This window comes from Calonectris borealis, chromosome 3, assembly GCF_964195595.1.
Source record: "Calonectris borealis chromosome 3, bCalBor7.hap1.2, whole genome shotgun sequence".
NCBI classification, from domain to species: domain Eukaryota; kingdom Metazoa; phylum Chordata; class Aves; order Procellariiformes; family Procellariidae; genus Calonectris; species Calonectris borealis.
The window spans coordinates 70,232,840-70,253,538 of record NC_134314.1 but is presented as its reverse complement, the minus strand read 5'-3'; positions in this window follow the sequence as shown (position 1 = coordinate 70,253,538).

The following is a 20,699-nucleotide window of genomic DNA, read 5'->3' as shown; positions in this document are numbered from 1 at the left end:
TGCACTCCAGCATATATTATTCAAATTTATTATGAAGCAACTCTTTATCCTTCCATACATCCTTCTTTGGCTACGACTCAGGAAACGCCTTTGTTTAAACAGCAACATGAAGAGTTTTTTGTAATCTGTCATTTCCATACGGAAAGTACATGTGGTACCAGTGCCAGAATTTGAGAAAACTTTTCTGCTGAGAGGATCTGCTAAAATAATGTCTGAATATTGCTTGCCAAGAAATGTGGATAAGGATGTTTTACATTTTTAAATAAAAATACAATAATCAGGTTTTATAGCAGCAATTCTCATCTGTAATGCAAACTTGGTAGTTTAGCAGAAGCACATTCTATAGAATTTATTATGGCATCAGTAAAGACACTATTTTTCAATGTAAAGATTCCTCCATCATTCCGTTTCTTTTGAGGAAATTTTTTATGAATGTGCTAGAAGTACTAACAAAATATGAGACTGTCTGATTGCAATCAGGTGAAGGAAGAAAGATAATACGGTATATGTTTTATGAATGCACAAAAAGTTCTTGAATCCGTATCCTGTAAGCGGGGGTCAGCCGTGGCATGTTCATTCCTGGGATACTTTGTGAATCCCCAGAACGATGTGGGAAGCTTTAGTGGTTCTTATAACCTTAGTGATGACCGACGGCCATTCTGTGTGCGCATGTGCTTGTATCACCGTTTGCACTAATGAAAAAGCCACCAAATCAGTAGGGATTTCCCCAGCAGCTGGGATGACCAACTTCATGATTTTCTGATGGAGAACAAGCCTCTGTCTGTTCAGACTGAAAAGCTCAACAGTTAGGAACAGATCAGTATCTCGTTATAGCTGGCCACCATGATGTGGGCTGAAGGATTTTAGATTAGCTATGTTTGGGCAGTTTTTATGAACTGCTTTTAAAGGATGATGAAGATACTTACACAGAACAATGGTTCTTATACCCCCAGGGGGCGGTCCACCTGCACTAAAAGTTTATCCTTCCTCTAAAAATCAAGTCTCATCTCCTGAGTAATTTCACGTTTGTACCTTTAGCCATTTAATTTAAAGCATGGAACTTTATATAGCAACTAATCTCTGTGTGGCCTGGCAGAGTTGTTTGATTGTCACAGATAATTGGTTGATTTGGACAGTATTCAAGCTAGTGGCCGTCTGTATCCAAGATAATCTCTCTTCAGAATATACTGTGCACTCTTTTAAAGGTAGCACAGAAAGACCATCATCATTAGCAATTTTGCTGAAGAGCAATATTTAGTAACCGACTAACAGGCCATTACTTGAATTGCCTACCTCTGTCATTTCAGCACGGCTAAAATAGGAATTCCCTCTCAGTATTCCAGAACATAAGAGGTTTGTAATCAACTATTTGTGTAAATCTGGGGCATGCAGGTAGTCCTGAATTGTCTGCTTTCCAAATAAAGAAAATGTTTAATTAGTGTCAGTAAGCTTCTTGTACAAACAAAAGGTTCTCCCTGGCTACATCTGCACTCAACAGAACCCCTTTCAATCCAGACAGACCTGTGCTGACAGAGAATGGCACACGCTTGTCCAGCCTGCAGCATGCAAGGCATACGCAGTAGCTGTGGGCAAATAGTGTATTTGATGACTTGCCTTTATTTACGCTCACACATTTCTCCAGAACAGATAATGTAAAACTTGGTCTCTGTCCAAAGGACTGTTCAAATCATCTTTTTGTTCTGGTATTGAATGGCAGCTAACACAGCAGGGCCCAGTCCATAATTAGGGTTCTTGGTCACAGTTGCACACATCAGTAACAACAATAGCAGCAACCCCATTATTCTTGCACTTACTCATTTGTAAACATCTGGAGATACCCTCCGATCTTTATATGTTTTGCCAGCACTTCATGTAAAGTTGCAACTTCATCCAGTGCACAACTACAAGGACTTACTCGTAGAGTAAGGGGATAAAAACTACCATGGCAACTTTTGCTATGAAGAATAAAGTTTTATAGCATTGGAACACATCTTCAGCGACTATAAACCTCCAATGAATTACTTTATATTAAACCAGATGAAGGTCCAGCCTAGAGCCGTTTAGGTGAATTTTACAGAGGTCTGCAAGAAAATCTTACTGAGGCCTCTAATTTTTATTGATATCAGCTGGATAATTTTATCTGTTAAAAGGGACGGTGAACCAGCACCAGTTCTGCCATGTTGTCTCCATAGCTGCAAAGTGTGGGGGTGCATGACACACAACAGCTAAGGGACCCGCAGAGTGGTTCAAATCATGTATTCCTTCAAAAATGCAGAAGATCCCACATATCTTGGTGTTCGGGAACAACCGGGCAAAACCTGCCTCCAGACTGCAAGCCATCACTGAGGCCAGCAAACAGAGAAAGAAGGAGGGAAAGCCTGCCAACCCAAAGATCAGCGATTACTGTTTGCATTCCCTCCAAGGCTCCAACTGTTTAATATTTTGGGGGTTTTTAGTAGCAAAGGATCATTAATCCTTAGCTTCTAATCAGTGCAGACATTATCGTGCAGTAAATACAATTTACTTGGTTTGGTAAGTGTGGTTGCCTGTGTGTTATTTTGGAATCGTTCTCATCAGTATGGAAATAAGTATTTTGCTTGCCCCACCTTTGTTAGACATGTCATGGATCTAGGAGTCAATAGTCCATCATTTAATATTTTCCATGTATATAGATCATTGCTTTCAAAGAACAACACTGACTCCATCTTCTGCCCTGTAGTCATACTCTATACCAAAGTGTCATTAAAAACACGGATTCAAAATCCTCAGCAAAACAGGTTCCTTAAGAAGATGGTTTAATCACTGCAAATTTCTACAGACCCAAAGGCACTACCTGACATTCAGCCAAATTGCAGTTAACTATTAGGCCATTCCTCAGTTTTACTGAGCTCATTTCAAACTGAGTTAAACAAGGAGTGACTGACAACAATACTAACTCCCACAGCATCAGTACTAGTGCTCTTGTGCTGCATTAGGAAGGGACTGGCACAGCTCCTGCTACCATCGGGGCATCCACCTGCAGCTTCTGCTACACAGACGGCTGACACAAAACTTCTCAAAAACATAGGCAAAGCCAACAGGACCAAAACCAGGCGGCTCCCAAAATGGGAGAGGTACAGGAAGGAGTAGAAGAGCTGAGGCTTGGAGAAAGACCTTGAAAAGCCAGATTGGGTGTTCCTGCTACGGGAGGGGAGAGACCAGGTGAGGAGGTGCCCCCAGCTCCTGGGGTGCCAGCCCTGGTCACAGCCAGCCACCACCAGCCCTGTGTCCTTGGGGACAGCAGGGGCCTGCCTGGCCCTCCCAGGTTCTGCTGTAGGAAATGCAGGTCATATCGCTGCCTGCAGCAGCTGCCTGTGGTGGGTAATGCCACGCCGCAGAGCTCCAAGCCTGTCAGGGGTGTGGGATGGCTGGGGAGGAGAGCATCCACACCCCACTCATATCCCCATGGGGTGGGCTTTGCGGGGCAGCTGGGTGCCCCATTCGTAAGGCTGGGCACTGTCTCTCCCACCACGGCCCGTGTTTCCTCCCCTACCTGCTGCTTCTTGAATCAGGGTGGCAAAGGCTGGAGCAGAGAAGGAGGCAGCATTCTGCCACAGTCTGCTCCTTGCCGGGAAGCAAGCTTGCACCATCAGGGACAGAGCACAAGGACTCGCTTTTGGACACAAGGTATCCATCTTTCTCATGCTCTCCCCACCCCATTTAGGGTGGATGCTTACTCAGGTCTGAACATTTTTAATGCTGGAAGTTGAAAAAGAGGCCACCCCCTGACCCTCAGTCTAGCCTTCTGTAATTGCCCGACAGACATCATGGCAGGGATGAGATGAGTCTTGAGGAGTAGGAAGCAGAAGAGAGAAGTGGCATTGCAGCTAGGCTCAAGCAGGTTTTTGATAACATTGAACTGAGCCAGTGCTATTTCCATTTGCTGCATGGGGTTTTGATGATGTAATACAGCCAATGTCAATATGACCCAAAATGGAATAATAATTCCAAATATCTCATTCGGATTTCCTTTTAAGTGCTTTGGGTTGACCTGAGAGAGCAGGTACTGCAGATCATCTTGACCACCTCAAGACTGTGAAAGGCTGATCCATTTGATTTTGCAAAAGGAGAAAAAAGTGACAAACCTGGAAGAATGTAATGCTTGGCCAAATAAAATAGAAGAGGGACAGTTTTGCTACACAGTGTATATTTTAAAGGTTTTTTTCAGTGGCCTTTTCTTATAAGGTTTTGTCTGTCAATCATATATCAGGAATAAAAATGATAGAACAGGTGAAAAAGTAAGCAAAAGCTGTTGAGAGAGTTGGGTTTTTATCTTTTTTAAGAAAAGAAGCCATAGAAAAGACACAGTTTTGTGGAAAGACACTGCAATAAGTTGTTCATACCTTCTCGATGATGGCTTGGAGATTCCACATTGGCAGAGGCAAAGCACCTCTGCAGCAAATTGAACCAATTGATCTAACTCGGTAGAGAGTACAGAACGTGAAAAGTTTTCTTAATACATAAAACCCAAAGAGTCTTCCTTGTGTCCAAACAAATAAGTTTCCCTCCAAATAAGCATCTTCTTTTCCTGTGCTAGACAAATTCATGTGCCTTCATCTCACCATCCCAACCACACTGAAGACTCCAAGGAAATGTCTGAGAACTGGAAAAGAAACAAGAGAAATTTTCTGTAGAAGACAGGACTCTGGGCTTTAGAGCTGTATTCTCTCTTCCTCTGAGCCAAGCATCAGCTCTGCTGAGGGCATTTGTGACCCCTGGGAGTCCTAGGAAGTGCAGCTGCTATAACGGCATATTTCTAGGAAACTGTTCCCAGGGAGAGATTGTGGGACTATAATGACGCAGAGACATATGGTTTCCCAAAACATGGCCACTGGACTCACTTGGAAAAGTCTTGGGAAGATCAGACCCTCCCATGCCACTCTTTCACAGTGCCTAATCACCAGATCTCTGCTATTTAGAAGGGATTTTCGTCTACTTTACAGGTAACTAAATGCTAAGCAGGGCAATGGGGCTTAAGTCTGGTTCTCGTGTCTCACACGACTGCATTAACCATGGGACTATAAAGCTGTCTTCTTGAAATGCTTGAGTGTTTAACAATTTGAGTGTTTCAACTGCTAAAATCGAAGATAGCCTCAGCTCAGACCCCTAACAGTACCATCCTTCTGACATTCACTTGAAATGTGAAAAACTCAGATTCAAGTGTCTTCAGAAGACTGGAAGCAAATAGGCACTCCAGCTGCAAATTGATGGAAAGAGGAGAAACACAGACCTGCGTAGCCTGGGGAAAGTGTCAGCTAAGAGAGAACTAGCCTAGACATGAGAAGATGTATGCAGTAAATGAGAAGGTTTCTGAGCATTATCGGAGAGTCGTTCTCAAGCAAGTTTCCTGCTGGCATAGCAGGGACAAGACTTAAGAGGGAGTCTTGATCAATTTATGAAAGGCTATGAATGGCAGCACCAGCAGGAGACTGGATTGATGATAAAGGCAGGTCTTTTATGATCTACCTCCAGCAAGTCAAGCAAAAATCTAAATGAATTCAGCTTGTGTGATTATGAAGGTCAGTCCTCAGAGGGTACACAGTGCTAACTAATTGTAAGAAATAACACACGTAATGAAGAGATGTCCTGAATTCTGTGAGTTGTCTATGCATGAAGAAGAACATCAGGACATGCCAAATATACCCTGTCTGTGCCTGCATGTCCTGAAAAGCACGTAGTTGTAGAAAGCAGCTCTTCCTCACCGGCTTCCTTAGAACATGAACTCTGCACCTTATCCTTGGATCAGTGCTGCTTCCTCAGAGGTTACCTTTTTTTTTAATGTCCTGTTTATTGCTACAGGCTACATTTGTTAGTGTTTAGTCAAAGAGCTTATGCCTCGACCATAAATGTAGTGCACCAACAGGCAAGGCTCTTAAAATGCCACATTCGTGTTCAAATTAGCAGATGCTGAAAGGATTTCTATAATGTCTTAAATAGATGGCACCAAGTAGGCAGTCTGAAAGCTCACTAAAAATGACAGTTCTCATTCACTTCCAAAATCAAGACCACATCCTGAACCAGAATCTTTGAGGAAGCAAAGAGGATTTAACCAGGAGAGTGCTAAAATCCACCCAGATGTATAACAGTGAAGGTATCCTGCAGGGCACAATGGCAGTGGCAGCTGGATGGGAGTCTGGCACTAAGCCATGAGCTGGCAGTGCAAGCAGCCTGGTGTTCGGTGTGAACCTTCTGACTCTTTTTCATGCCACCTCCCAGAAATTTCTCACAGGCTTAAAATGTACACATAATGACAGAGTCTGGACTTCTTTTTATCTTTCCAGCCACTGAATTCCTATCTACTTTCTTCTCCTTTTGCCTCTTGTGGTCTCTCTTTCCGAGTTCTTTTCTCATCGGTGTGTACACAAAAATCTTTATACCAACCCACTTCTTCAGAACAAATGTCCCTCCGCTGTAGCCAGGACGAGCCCTCCGTCTCCAGGTGGAGGGTGCCAGTAGTCGTTTTTCCGGGATGCCGGGAGGAACTGATAGCAGAGGAGCACACATGAGGAAGGAGCGTGGCTGTGAAGTTGAAAGTTCACCAGCCACCACGTGCCACAACCATCAGAACACATCTCCCTCTACCTTCTCTGCTCTGCCAAAAACAAAGGCTAGGGGCAGAACGCTGGTCTCCAATTCGTTTGATTGCCCTCTGCTGTGACTCAGGGACAAATGTTTGTCTTCTAAGCAGCAGGAAAAAATCAACAAAGGGAGAAAGTTTGTCTACCTATAAAATGACTTTAGCACAAACAGGCAGATAAAGCTGGTCAGCGCTTGGAGGTTTCAAACTATATGAAATTGCCACAATCTGGGGTTTGTCTTCATTCTGAATTCCAAATGAAAAAATAAGGTTTTTCTGGCATAACATTACAAAAAAAAAAGAAGAATCATGATTTCAGGTAAATCACAAGCATTCAATTTTATTGAAATAAAAATATTGTGTCCTGATTTTGATCCTTTCAATTTCACATTATGGAAACATAAGAGGAAGCTGTAATGATAAATGTGACTTGCTCTATTATAAATGATACACTGAATTAAATCAGATAAATTTCACAAACCAATAAAGTGGTTTGTCCCAGTAAGATCATTATCTGATGCTTAGACCTTAGATGTTCTTTCATGAAAAAAATCTTAATTGACATTTTTCTCATGAAAAATATAGATTTGGGTGAAACAGGTTTTTCCAACTCGAAAATAAGTTATTGGAAAAAATTTGCTGATTTTGAACACTCTCAAGGGTGTTTTAATCTTGGGGTTAAAACCTGCAGGCGTGACTCAAAGCCCCGGTGAATCAACGGGCAGCATGGGTGCTGATCACCTGGTGACTGCACTGTTACCAACGGTGCACAACCCTGCTGGAAACCAGGTCATTCCAGTGATTAAACTCATTTACAATACTTCGAATAGGAGAGTTGTTCTGAAAGGATCACAGCAATATTGACTAAAAAGTCAATGAGATGCTGGGGAAATTAACGTTGCACACTTGATACACTTAGAAATGCCATTAGCTGGAAACTCAGCTAATCCTACAGAATGGGGGCATGGAGACAGTGTGAGTTAGGAGCAAAGGCGGCATTCAACAAGGTGGGTGAGTAACTCCAGCTGCCACTGGATTTTGCACGATGCACGGACACTGAGGCAGTCTGGCCATGAGCCCCTGTTTTGCAATATGATTTCTGTGAGTGGAACAAACTGCACAACTGGAGCACTCACTGTTTAAAAAGAAATTATTAGAAGGATCATTGATTGCTCTCAGGTTTACTTGGCAATGCTGTTCTTTTCTCTGATCTCCTGATATATTTCATAGCAGATGCATACCCTGCAGACAACAACCCTTACAAAAAGAAGCGTAGGAATAAAGAAGCTGTCCCCACTTCTCTTTTTCTTTTTTCTTTCTTCTTTCTTTCTTTTTCTTTTTCCTTCTTTCTTTTTTCTTTTTTTTTTCTTTTTTAACTGGAAAAAGCTATTTCATAGCTGTCTACTGTCTTTCAGGGGAGTTTATAACTGATCTCAGGAGATGTGTGGGATCTAATTTATCAACGGATCAGAAAAAACTGTAACCAAACAATACAATAGTAATCCATTCTCCATCAGAAGAAACACTTTCAAGATAAAGAAAAATCCTTTCACTCATTTTAAATACAGCTCAGTGACGGAGGCAAAACCAAAGATATAGAGCTTACAATGAATACCTCAGATATAACTGCTGGTGCATGAAGAAGGATACTGCCTTTATGCAGTGACTGCATGCACATGGGATGATTTTTCTGTAGTACTTTTATGGAGGGAGTTTGGACCAAGGTGGATCGCTCTCAGTTTATTTGTAGGTCAGCTGTCAATATTTTGTCTTTGGAGCAGCTCCCCTCTCCTTGTGCTTTTCCAGCCTTCTCTCTCTCCTCTGCAGCACAATTACTCGTGTGTCAGAGCAGTCAACAGGCTGAGCCACTGCGATTTTTTTCCTGAGCCTTCCTGTTCCCTCGTTTTCTGACATTCCTAGCATGAATAGGTGCGCTAAGATAATTACGCTAATCCATCTAGCAAAACACCCAACTTATACATTTGAAGTTAATTAGATAAACTTCAAAATGGGTCATTTTTCAGCCCCTCAGCCTCCCCCTGCTTATGAGCATTACCCCTGAGGGGACTCTTTCTCAATCAGGTAGACATTTCTGGGAATGAGATCTAATGAATCCCTTTACCTCCTGAACTGAAAACCGCTTTTCATTGAGACTTAAGCAACTGAGGACAAATTCAGGCATGGTAGAAGTAGGAGCTCTCCCAAGGCAACAGTACGGCTTCTTTCTGTCTAAATTAGGCTTTCTGTGAGCAAAAGTGTTTGCAGGATCCGTTCCTGTCTGGTAAAGAAAGGCAAGGTAAGACTATAGCAATCAGTTCCCCTTACTGACATTAGTGCTACATGCAGATAAGAGCGTTCAAATGAATAGTAGAGCATTGCCAGAAATGGGTCTGTTCTCTGGATCCTGGAGCTGGATTGAATTTCACTAGTAGCAGGGCCTTTTCCCCGCCCAGATTTTTCAAAATGCTTCAGCCCGATGCTGTCAAACTAATGCTTCGTGCTCTTTCAATGTGAAATGGTATTTTGTGTTTTAAAAAATTTTTAAAAAATATTTTAAAATATAGATTATATTTCTTTTTCCATTAGTGGGGGTTGACTGCAGTAATTTTATCGATTTCCAACTGGAGTCACATTCCCGTAAGCCCTTGCCAAGTGCCTGGTAAGAAACAATCCTGACCTCCGCAGAACATGCTGCTTAACTGAGAGAGACCAACAAAAGGCAGCAGGGGAAACAGAAGCACTGAGTTGCAGCAGGTTGAACAAAATCAAACAGCAACTCAATGACAAATGTAGGATTCAGTCAAAACATTTAAATGACTCAGAGTCATGCTTCTCCTTTTACATCAGCAACATTACAACAGAGATGAATATCACAGCAGACTTCCAGGCTTTTGACAAAGAAAGGAGTGCCTGAGTATGCTGCATTTTTGGGCATCAGTAGGAAAAAAAGACAGACTTTGGGGGGGGAACAGAGAAAAGGACAAAGCAGGCACAAATGTGAAGCATTACTCATAGCAAATGTAACTGGTGAAGTAGAGAGTCACAAACCTGTGCTACTCTGAATTTCCTAGCTCTTGTGGCCTCTCCCAACTTAAAAGAAAAGACAATGAAACCACTCTCTAAAAATGTTTTTTTATGCCAATGTGGTACTAAGTGCATTTCCAAAGCACTAAATGTGAGTCTTATCAGGAAGACTCTTACTTTATTAGTTAAGATGGGAGATGCGATATATCTGGGCTCAACAACCCTCCGCTAGAGCAGACTTGCTTTTTTCTTCCAGACCTTCCCACATCTCCAAAGCAGAAGGGAGGAGATGCTGCCCCTGAATGGCACCGTGCTGAGCTCGGACATGCAGCCCTGCAACACGGAGCTGTAAGGCTGCTGGCTGGGATGCAGAGGAGCCAGCCTTGCTGCTGCTGCTGGGACCGCACGGGAAAGGATTTGCCATAAAGTTGGGTGTGTGAGGCAAAAAAATCATTGAACCAGTAAAACTGACACAGGCCTTTTGCTTTCTCTCATTCCAGAAGAAAAGAGTAACACACGCCGGCTATGTGCAACCCACTGAGGCTCAATTGTTCCCCGAGACGAGAACACAGACGAGCTTCCCGTGCTTCCCCCCATCTCTTTGCCTGTTCTGCCGCTGTAATTTTAGAGGTGGAAGCAGATGAAAAAGGTTTTTCCATTGTAATACAAGGTCTTTTCTTCTATTGCCTGCCGCAAGTGTAATGCCTTGTTATTTTCTGTTCTTTTTGCTTCCAGAATGAGCTCTGATGGAGCTCCCTAATGATAACAAACCATCACTGCAGTAATATTGATACCTGTTGTAATCACTGGCATTCTGGCTTTTCAATTTTCACTATTTGCCTTGGATCAAGTAGCTCTGTGCTAATGCAACAGAAGGTCACCAGATGAAGGGGCTGATAACAGAGAGGGACTGTTCTACTTAACATGCATGGAGGATTATGCTTTTCAGTCGTCCTCGAGCTAATCTTTCAAGTTGTCCTTTTTTGACTTTCTCAGTTTAATCAGTTTAATCTCATCTTCCCTCTTTTCTGATTACAAGGATTTTCTGTAGAAACCTTGCCTCTACAATAAGGACCACGTGGCAATTTATTCTTATATTGATTTCAACATCTCTTTTCAGCTACCAGGGCTCTGATGCAAAGAGGGAGGGTGGGAGCCAGAGGGGAAGCAGAGGGTCCCTCTAGTGCCTCCTGCCTAGCAAATCCTCACACTTTTGTTATCTGGGAATCTGAATACTCCTTTAATACACTTGAAGTCAGAAATGGCAGCCAGATTGGAAATACTCAGCTGTGATTAAAAGTTAGTGGAGACAGTAAGAGCGTTAAAGCATAATCACAAGACGAGCTAAATCTGGGGCACCAGTAATCAAACTGTTCAGGCCACATTTTCCAAGGGGCTTTTTCATCGTTGCCATCTCAACTGCTTACCCAGCAGAACATAGCATTTCTTGCCCCACAGGTGGGGAAACCAGGTGGAAGGTCCAGGGAGTTAGACAGAGTGGCCAGTCTGCACAGAGGGATTTGTGCATGCATTTGCACATGCATTTGTGCACGCAGATTTGACTGCACAGGCAAACTTCTGTGTTTTTGTATATCTCTCCAGGACAGGAGGAATTCCCACAACTATTGATTTTTCCAGGTAGGAGAGATGAGGACTGCTTAGCACTGGATTGACATTTTACCTATTTATGTCTGCAATGTCTAGTAAGAAAAGAGAAAAGAAAGCAACGGGCAATATGCTTTTCCACTATACACACTACCTAACCCTTGAGTCAGGATGCTCAGGCAGCTATAGGGAATAGCCAAGCAGGGAACAGGCAGCCCCACTCCAAGAATAAGCCAACCCTGTCCAAAAAGCAAGAAAGAGGTCCAAGAGATGATTGCCTCCTTGCTCTTGCACCAAATAAGTACAGGAGGAGTTGTCCCAACCTCCCACCCATTTGGTTGCTTCTGCTTTAGATACCACCTCTTCATCACATCTTCATAGTCTCTTATTCCACAGACATTCCGGAATGTTTCTCTGTAGTCTCACTCTCCCCCAGACACACACATTTCTTGACCTGTGAGTAACACAACAGCAGCGAGATGGGATCTGATGCAACGGGCAGGTGTATCTCTTTAGCCCTGCAAGCCTGCTCTATTTTTCCTACAAGTAATGAAGGATTTTGCTTTCTCTTCAGGGTTCCTGGAGATAATGATATACCATAGCCAGCGGAGGTGAACATCTGTTTTAGGAACTGTGAACTTACAGAGACCATTTGTCTATCTGATCTTCCTTTCTTGTTTTTCAGTGTGCCCTATCCATTTCTCTGTTAATTAAATAGATGTGAAATCACTAAACCACTGGGTCGAAGAAACAATTAAACAACAACTGAAATAAAAAAGTGGGAGGGAGGAGACTCTCTTTTCTTTTTTTCCTCTCAGCTGATTCTGCTTGGTAGAAATCACCCTACTTTTTGAGTGTGCACTTTCTTTTCCTTTCACAGAAAGAATACTTGGATTCTTGAGGGCGTATCCACCTAATGACAATATAGTGGAGTTAACCCAAGAGAACAATGCATCCCATTAATCTGCTCATGCTTAATTGGTAAGTACAGTATGGGGCTGGCGTTTCAAAGGCAGACTGTAAATGTACTTGAATTGGTTGCTATTTAATTGATGCAACTGGCACACACATGCACGTACCCTAAAAAAGGGAGCGAAAGCAAGCAACAAGAAGTTATTATGAGTCATTTTTTCCTTTTTTAACATTACCTTTAGCAACTATAGCAAAAAATAATGAGCGTGAAGCTACTGTCATCAGTCTCTGCACATGCTGTCTGAGGAGAAAAGATCGTCCCTCGCCCGCCTTGCCCAGCACCCTGCAGCCGTCTGGAGCTGGGGAGCCTGGGAGCTGTGGGATGTGGCAGAGCAGGGAATCACCACTGCAGTCCCCCCCGCTTACCTTGCTGCCTCCTTTGCACATAAGCGTGTGGGCAATCGTGCGCTCCCCTGGGAGCTCAGCAGGGAAAGGGGGAAACCTCTGACGCAGCCGGTGCCCCCGCTGCACCCCTGCCTCTGCTCTCTGCCGCAGAGAGGAAGAGCGGCAGGCCCAGGAGGGCAGCCCCGGGACCCGAGGGTTTCTCAGGAACAGCAGCAGGGAGCGAGGGTGGAAAGCATGAAGACTAATGAGAGGCGATGGGCTACGGCATTGCAGAGACGGACAGAAGCAGAATCACAAGGAGGCTCTGGTCACTCTGGGCAGGAGCACGGACCAGGGCTGCTTTCTAGAACAGCGGAGGGCAAGCGACATATTTTTGTTTCACTAGCTGTACTCACATTTAAACAATACTGGAGGATGTGGGATGGCTTTGCAGGAAGTTGCAAATCACCCTTTCATAAAGCAGAGTTCACCTTCCCCTACAGGCATGAGAAAAGGGAAGACTGCTAGAATACAAGTTCTTTGGCAACCCAATAGAGACTCATATGACTAGAATATTGAATATATGAAATCACTTCCCACAAAACCATAGACTTCTTTGCTAAAAAGTGAAGAGTCCCACATTGTTAACAAGACTATCACAAAAGCAAAGTGAAAAAAAGCTAAGCTTTTTTCTCTTGTGTCCTACCTACCCTACTGCCACCAGCACTCCATATCATCTGCACATAAAAATGTTAACTTTACCCTTCCAGAAACCTCTTTATTAAGTTGTTCCCTGTAAATATGATTAGTTCTTGAGCCTTCTGACTGAATTATTTTTCCCACCCCAACATTATCCGTTGTGTGGATGCTGCAGTCATAATCTGTGAAATGAATAGTACTTGTTATAGTTCTTAAATAATCTTATCACATGAATATAGCAGAAATTTGCCCAGTTGAGAAATATAGCTCATGAGACTAAACTCTTGCAAAATAGTATCCCCCTGAAAAAGGGTTTCAGCAGTGTGAAAAAAATAGAAATAAGCAAAGGGAAAATGACAGTTAGCCCTACAATTCCTTGTGTCTGCACTTTCCTGTTGGATGTGACAAGGGCGTAGCAATCTTCACCTTTCTATATCCGCAGCACAGCTGGTCTATCCCTTATCCGGAAAAGACCAGAAGATCTCCGGATGTGTCTTGTACTTTATAAATTCAAAAGCAGTGTTTTGCACCTGGAGCCTGGAAGGGAGGGTGGAGGTGGCAGGAACACAGGGATGCACCTTGTGTGCATCTACATGGTAGATGTACAGATGTGTAGATGATAGTTTGGAAAGGAGACAGGAGGAGAGAACAAGGTGGAGCAATCATAGCGCAAATGACCCGTTTCTGTTGTTTCCAGACCGTTACTGTCACATTCTGAATTGCCTGCCAGCTGTCCTCTGTACCACCTGAACGCTAAGAGTTGGACCTACACATTTTTCTGGTCAGGTCTTCGTCTTTTCAAGTGAGAGCTCCCCCTCTGAAAGGATCAGGAGAAGGTATCCGTAAGCCTACAGCAGCTGGAACCCAGAAGATCCCGACAGGAGAAGGCAGTGCCCACAGCACCAGGAGAGGCGAGAGCAAAGGGCTGTGTGCAGAAAGCAGCACAGCAGTTTTGGAAGGGAAAGAAGCAGGGAACTTTTAAATTGCTGAGCATGAACTAGTTCTTTCTAAAAAACTGGATTACAAATAATCCTGTGTGTAAAATTACTAGGGGAAAAAAAAAAAAACAGCTGACCTTAGTTCATGTGTGCCTTTTAAGGAGAAAAAGAGCCTGGAACAGTTCTAAGACATCCATTTCTGTTCACAAAAGGTCCTGATGCAACATCTGCACCGGTGTCCAATCTGGATTTTCAAGTGAAATCAGCTTTGTGGGTACATTTGTGCCCTCACAGTATTGGCAAATCAAGGCAATATCATGTAACACAAAGCCATACACTTTTCCCTAGTTGCCCTAATTATATTCTGCTATTAAATGATCATCATGCAAATGTTGAAAGGGGAAGAACTTGCATGGTAATGGAAATCCTCTCTGTTCCTGTAATCTATTTACGGAGGTTTTTCCAATTATTTTTATATTAAAAAAAAAAAGAGTAAGAAATATGAGTACAAAGAAACTACAGAGAAAAGGCATTTGTGATTGGATTAGTGAATCCAGAACAAAATCATCAATAGATGTCTTTATTATTAAAATAGAGTAGCAATTTTGGCTGAATGATTAGCCAAAGCTTCAAAGCCTTGCAGAGTTGTTTCTATTAGCATAAGAAATCAGCAGCGTAAGTCAATTGTACTCTTGACATAATCTTAAAATAATCTTGTTTACTTCCCCCCCCCAAAAAGGGACGAAAAATTTCACCCAAAACCCATTTTCCAGAATGTAATAACAGCAAAAGCATCAGCAAAGACTGTTATTCTCATTCAGGATTTCCCAGATCTGCCACTCTAGAGAGCTTAACATCCAAGCCCTGCTGGCTGGCTGCTCCCCCTCCACAGCACATGGCCAACTCTTCTTGCAAGACTTCTGCTCTCTCACTAGCAGGCTTCAGCCAAAAACCCTCATGTTTGCACAATGAGTTGCTCGCGCCATTGCCTTAGCTCTGATACTCCACAGTTCTTCACAGCACTGGCCCTCCACCAGGAGGGACCCAGTAATTCCCGAGGAAGTCTGAAGGACATCGCAGGCTTACCCGCATCTGCAGTTTGGGGAAGTAGGGAGGACCAGAGACCACGCAGCAAGCCATCTTCAGCAGTTTTTAGCTTGAGAAGAATACAAAAGCTGCCAACAGCAGAGCGGATTCACTGCAGGCTTTGCCTGGGTACTATCAAGTCCTTCCCTCCCAGACAGAAAGGTTCCAGGGTTTGCTTGTCCCATACCATGTCAGCCATGGCACCAGGCCAAGCATTTCACCTAGGAGTTGGGGATCTCTCTGTGTTCATAGTGGATCTGCTGCTTTTTACATTAAAATCTCCGGGTGCTGCCCCTCTATTCTTTCAAGGATCCTTTTCCTCATGTCTTGCATTGCTTCAGTGACATCTCCCAGTGGATGTTCGCTAATCTTTTACTTCTAATAACACGGATAAGGCATAAGATTTATACAATCTCTGTCTCTTAACTTGCCTCCTTCCCATTTATTTATTTTTTCTTTCTTTTTCCTGAAGTAAGATCAACACATAAAATTTCTTCTGCCGCAGCACAGCCATTGGGTGTACCCTTTTATTCTGATTTGTCATTTCATTGCCATACTAACTGTGTTGTGAAGACCTGTCAATTCCATTTACTGAACATCTTTAAAATCTGTGCTTGGTTAATGACTGAGGCAACTAAAACTCTGGTGCATGCTTTGGTTCTTTCTCAGCTTGAATATTTAAATGGGTTTCTTGCTGGCCTTAGTGCATTTATTCTATCTAAATTGCAATCTGTGCAGTCATTTGCCTGGCCTGATTTCTTTTTTTTTTTTTCCTTTTTTGTTTTTTTGCATGCTTCACATTCCCTTCATGAAACTCTGTTACTTGGGTCACTCCTGTTTTATTATTCTTATTTTGCATATTCCATTTAAGATTTTGACACAGGCCTTGTTTTATTTAAACCATTTTCTTATAGGGTCTGGGGAGGAGGCTGTTGTATGAGGACATAGTGGGGGGTCTAACACCACGAGACCCTTGTCTCCTGAACCAATCTAAGGTTTGTCTGTCACTTCTCATACTGTCTTGACAGTTACCCAAAGGCTTCATCTAAGAACAGAAGTTGGAGGGCTAAGCCATTGCGCATGATTTGTCCCTTGCAACAAGATGTAACCTGACATAATCCATGGAAGTGTAGCTTAACATTTCAAACACGCCCAGAGATAACAGTCATTTTGCAGAAGGTGCTACCAAGTGTCTGATGAAAGCTGCAGAATACATACTGGGAAATCCTGTTGCTGGTACAAATCTGGTGCATCTTTATTTCCGGCTTCACTCTTCTCACAAAGGCATTCTTTGTGATAGATATATTAAACCGTATCTCCCCGTTACAACAGCAGTACTTTTCCATCACCTTTAATTATGTCAGATGCAGCATGCGGCTCAAGCTCACCTCCATTTACCTGATGCATTACTGTCATTTTGAAGGGCAGATGTTCTTACATCCCATGCCTCAACAAGCTCAGCTCTTTTCTATTGCTTTACAGAGACGTGGCTCCAACGAGACGTACCGCTTGCGTGTGACACACCGACTGGATCTGTACTCCACACCACCACGCGCACAGATGCTTCCCTTAAACTACTGCAGTTTGTCACCATTCTGCTCCAACACATCCACTGTACATTGGTTTTACGGCTCTACTCGGGATTGCTATTGCAATATTCTGGAGTATTTATCTGGTTTTTTGTAAGGGAAATGCTCATCATGTACTGCTATCTGGAGACCAGCAATTCCAGTTCATAAGCTTTCAAACTTGTTTTCATTCGGTAATGGAGTGAAAAGCCCATCTTTTGAGAGGCTTCACAGGCTCATATTTTGCAAAATTCTTGACTTGCAGAATAAAGAAACCCCCAGACTTTGGCTTAGAAAACTGGAGATTTTTACACCCTTGAGAGACAAGGAGTCTTGGCCCTCAGAAGTGCTCTTCTTCACACCTTCCTTCACATGGGCACCCCTTGTCGAAGCATGTCTGGGAGAAGGAAAAAGCACATTTGATGAAAATCCAAATAAGATCCAGCCAGCTCTCCTCATGCTCTTTACGCTGAATCTCCCGACCCCAGCCCTTCACAGTGCCCTTCAAAATATGTTTACCATACGGTGTGCTTTTCAGCCTCCTTGTTTGCTCTCCATCACGAGGAACTGGTCAAGCGGGCAATAGTAGAAGGCACAGAAGCGTCATAAATCTTTAAGAGACCTGATAAAACTTTTAAGGCAGCTCCTACCTCCCCAGCCCGGCAGAAGATGTGATGAGGGACGTGTGGTTGCTCTGGTAACGTCACACCGTCCCTCCGGCGACTGTAGTGCCAAGGTGTCAGCACAGCACGCCTCGGTGGCTTCTCCATCCTCAGATGCAGAGAGGGAGACGGCAATATTATCTCCAGTAATTCTCACCTCTCCTGGCCCAAGGGCCCTCTCGGGGTACGCGCAGCTCAAAGGCTGGCCTTTCACTTCCTCCTACAAGAGCAAAGGAAATACTTTTTTTCTCAGACCTCTAAAGAAAGTTTACACCTTTATTTCTGAAACACCAAGGAAAGAAGGCTTTAAATAATACATTTCAAGAGTGCTTGTGTGCAAGTATCAGGGAGGGATGAACTCATTTGAACCACAGAGCGGTTGGAAAACTGTATTCAAACAGCACACCTCAAGTCAGCTGTGAAAACACTCTGCCGCTACAAAAAAGCCACCGAAGAGCATGAGAGGGGCCTTGGGAAGGGAATTGCCACCACCAGCAGCTCCCGGTCACAGTGCCGAAGCTCCAGTACCCAGTGAGAGACACAACTCCTGGCAGAGGGATAGGGACAACAGCTATCTTCTCCTCACCCCTTCTTGAAAACGAAGAAGGAAATAGCAGTTTGTTTAGAAGAAACAAGACCACAGCGGCTCTTTGACCAGTCATTGGCAAGCAATTCATGAGTTATAGGTAACGTATTTTGATTAATTTGAAGAGAAAGTGATTAGGACAACACGCTGAGAAGAATCGTCAGTTTTGCAACAGAATTGTTATATTTATATTTGCAGTAATGACCTGAAGAAGACTATCCACAATATTTTTACCTCTTGCAAACAAAAGATACAGTGTTTGTGAGTCTAGGCACAGATTGAGAAGAAAGACGAGAGATTAGTGAAGCTAGTGTTACACCTTGCTTATAGATGGGAAACTAAAAGACCTTCTCACGTGACCATATGGAAGGAAACAAGATCCCTCGCAACACATGCTCCCAGGTTAGAAACCGAAACTTATGTTTTCATAAGTCCTTGGGACTTCATAGCCTGTTCAGGCATCAGAGAAGACAATTAAATGAGCAAACATCCTTTCTCGTTGTTCTCGGTGGGAATTCTTGGTGCTAACTATTCTGAAATGATACCCTTAATATGCTGATTTCAGAGCATTTACACCCTGTGGGAGTTGTGTCCTCTGACTGTGTCAACTCTAACTATAGTGGATGGAAAACTGAGTGAGTTGTAATTGGTTTTATCAACCGGACAGCAGAAGCAGACGGATGAAAAAAATCACAGATGATCTTCATCAGAAAACGTCACGCTCTACAGCATTCTGGGACTATGTGGACTTCTCTGGGACCATATGTGTCTTTTCCAGACCCACAGGGCAATACAAGTATCATGTGCTCAAATGTTTGAGGCTGATTCTATATATTAAAAAAACTGAATAGAAAAATTCACTTCCCTTTCAGAATCTTACTGAATATACCAAAGCATCTGCAGCTTGAGCATAGCAATGCCAACAAAACCAACCAGATCTGTTTCCTCCTCCCTGAAAGTTAATCTGTTGCTACACTGAATGTTATCACCACAGAGGGAAAAATTCATCATCTGACATTACTCTGGAGTGAGGTTTCTCTCTAATTTTCAGAAGAAATCCCACTCTACATCATCAAACGCCTTTCTGTTGAGGTTGAGGTTATTAATACTCTGTTAAGTGTTGTATTTTGCTTTGATTAAAGCAATTAAGTTAACTTCCTTATATTGGAAGATGCAAAATACCTTCCCAGCTTCAAAATCCACCTCACCTTTGTAGTATTGCATATGATATTTATTCAGGTATTCTGGCAAAAAAACGGAGGTCTTGGTCTTGGGAATCTTTAAATATGTAAGTAACCTGAGAGATAGGAAACACTAACAAAGTCCAGTTTCACACTGCTAGTAGTTGGCTTCTGCTTCTGGCCATGGTACTTTTCTTAGATGAATACCACGATCTGTTTATGTATGAAGTGTCTTTAAAAGAGCAATGTTTAAGAAAGTTATTAGAAATAACAGAACTAATTTTTAGTGCTGTGATGTTAAGGCAGAAAACTTGTCCTTAGTATATGAAGAGCACTCAGAAGATGTTTACTGGCAATTCTGGAGGTAAAATATTGGGACTTTTTGAGTTTTGTTTTCTGTTTGATACTCTCTCTACCTTAAATGCTATTTAGAATTAAAAATTTGGTATCTTTCATGTTTTCTTAAAATCCAAACAAGATACAGTCTACACTTCTATATTTTGAGATTTTCTGGGGGAACTATTTTCTCTTAATTCTATTACAATTACTTTCCACTAACTTTGTCTCAGCTAATAATAACCAAGAACTTGGCTTAGCTTTGCAGTTTAAAAATTTGGACTGTCTTCTTCTCATAATATTCTTTTTAAATCAGTCCCTTCCCACTTTCTGTCTGACTACCTGAAAATGATCCTCTCAAGATCAAGAGAATGATTAGAAACCTGAGAATTTCACCATTCTTACCACAGATTTCTCAACACAATTTTAACATGGAAAAATTCATTTTTCACTGTTGTTTCATGGCAGCTTTTCATAAGGAGTACAAGGAATAATCAGAACTGCAAATCTGTCCATTATAACAAATCAGTGGATTTACATTCCAATGGGCATTGGTCAGAGTCCATCCCAAGAAGGTTTTTCCTGCATTTAAAATTATATTTAAAAAGACTGAAAAATATTCTGACAATCGAAAGGGGGCAATAAAAAAAGCCCAAACATCTTATACACTAGCTACAAGCACAAGAAAAATATGGGTTTAGCAGAGATTTTGGTAATGCCAAACTCCAGTTATGTGACCACAAAGCTAGAGCAGGTCTCAGAAGATCTCTTCTGTATCCAAAGCAAAGGTTTATCTGTAACTGAAATATATTCTAGAGTGGAAGGGCTAGACATTACCATGAGTTTTTACTTCCTTTTAATGGGAAAGAGGACTAAAATATGCATGTGTGTGCATGGGGAAGGTGCACAGTTTCTTGGTTTTTCCACCTGAGAAAAAGCTGGAAAGGCAGGTCGTCTTGGTCCTCTCCTCTTTTCTTGAGGAAAATCACTGCCAGCCATGAGAACCAGGTGGAAGCCGCTCTTGCTTAATGCGGTGGAGATCAGAACTGATTCACTGGCTTTGTCCCTGTGAGAACAGAATCAGCAATGAGCATTTGAAAGC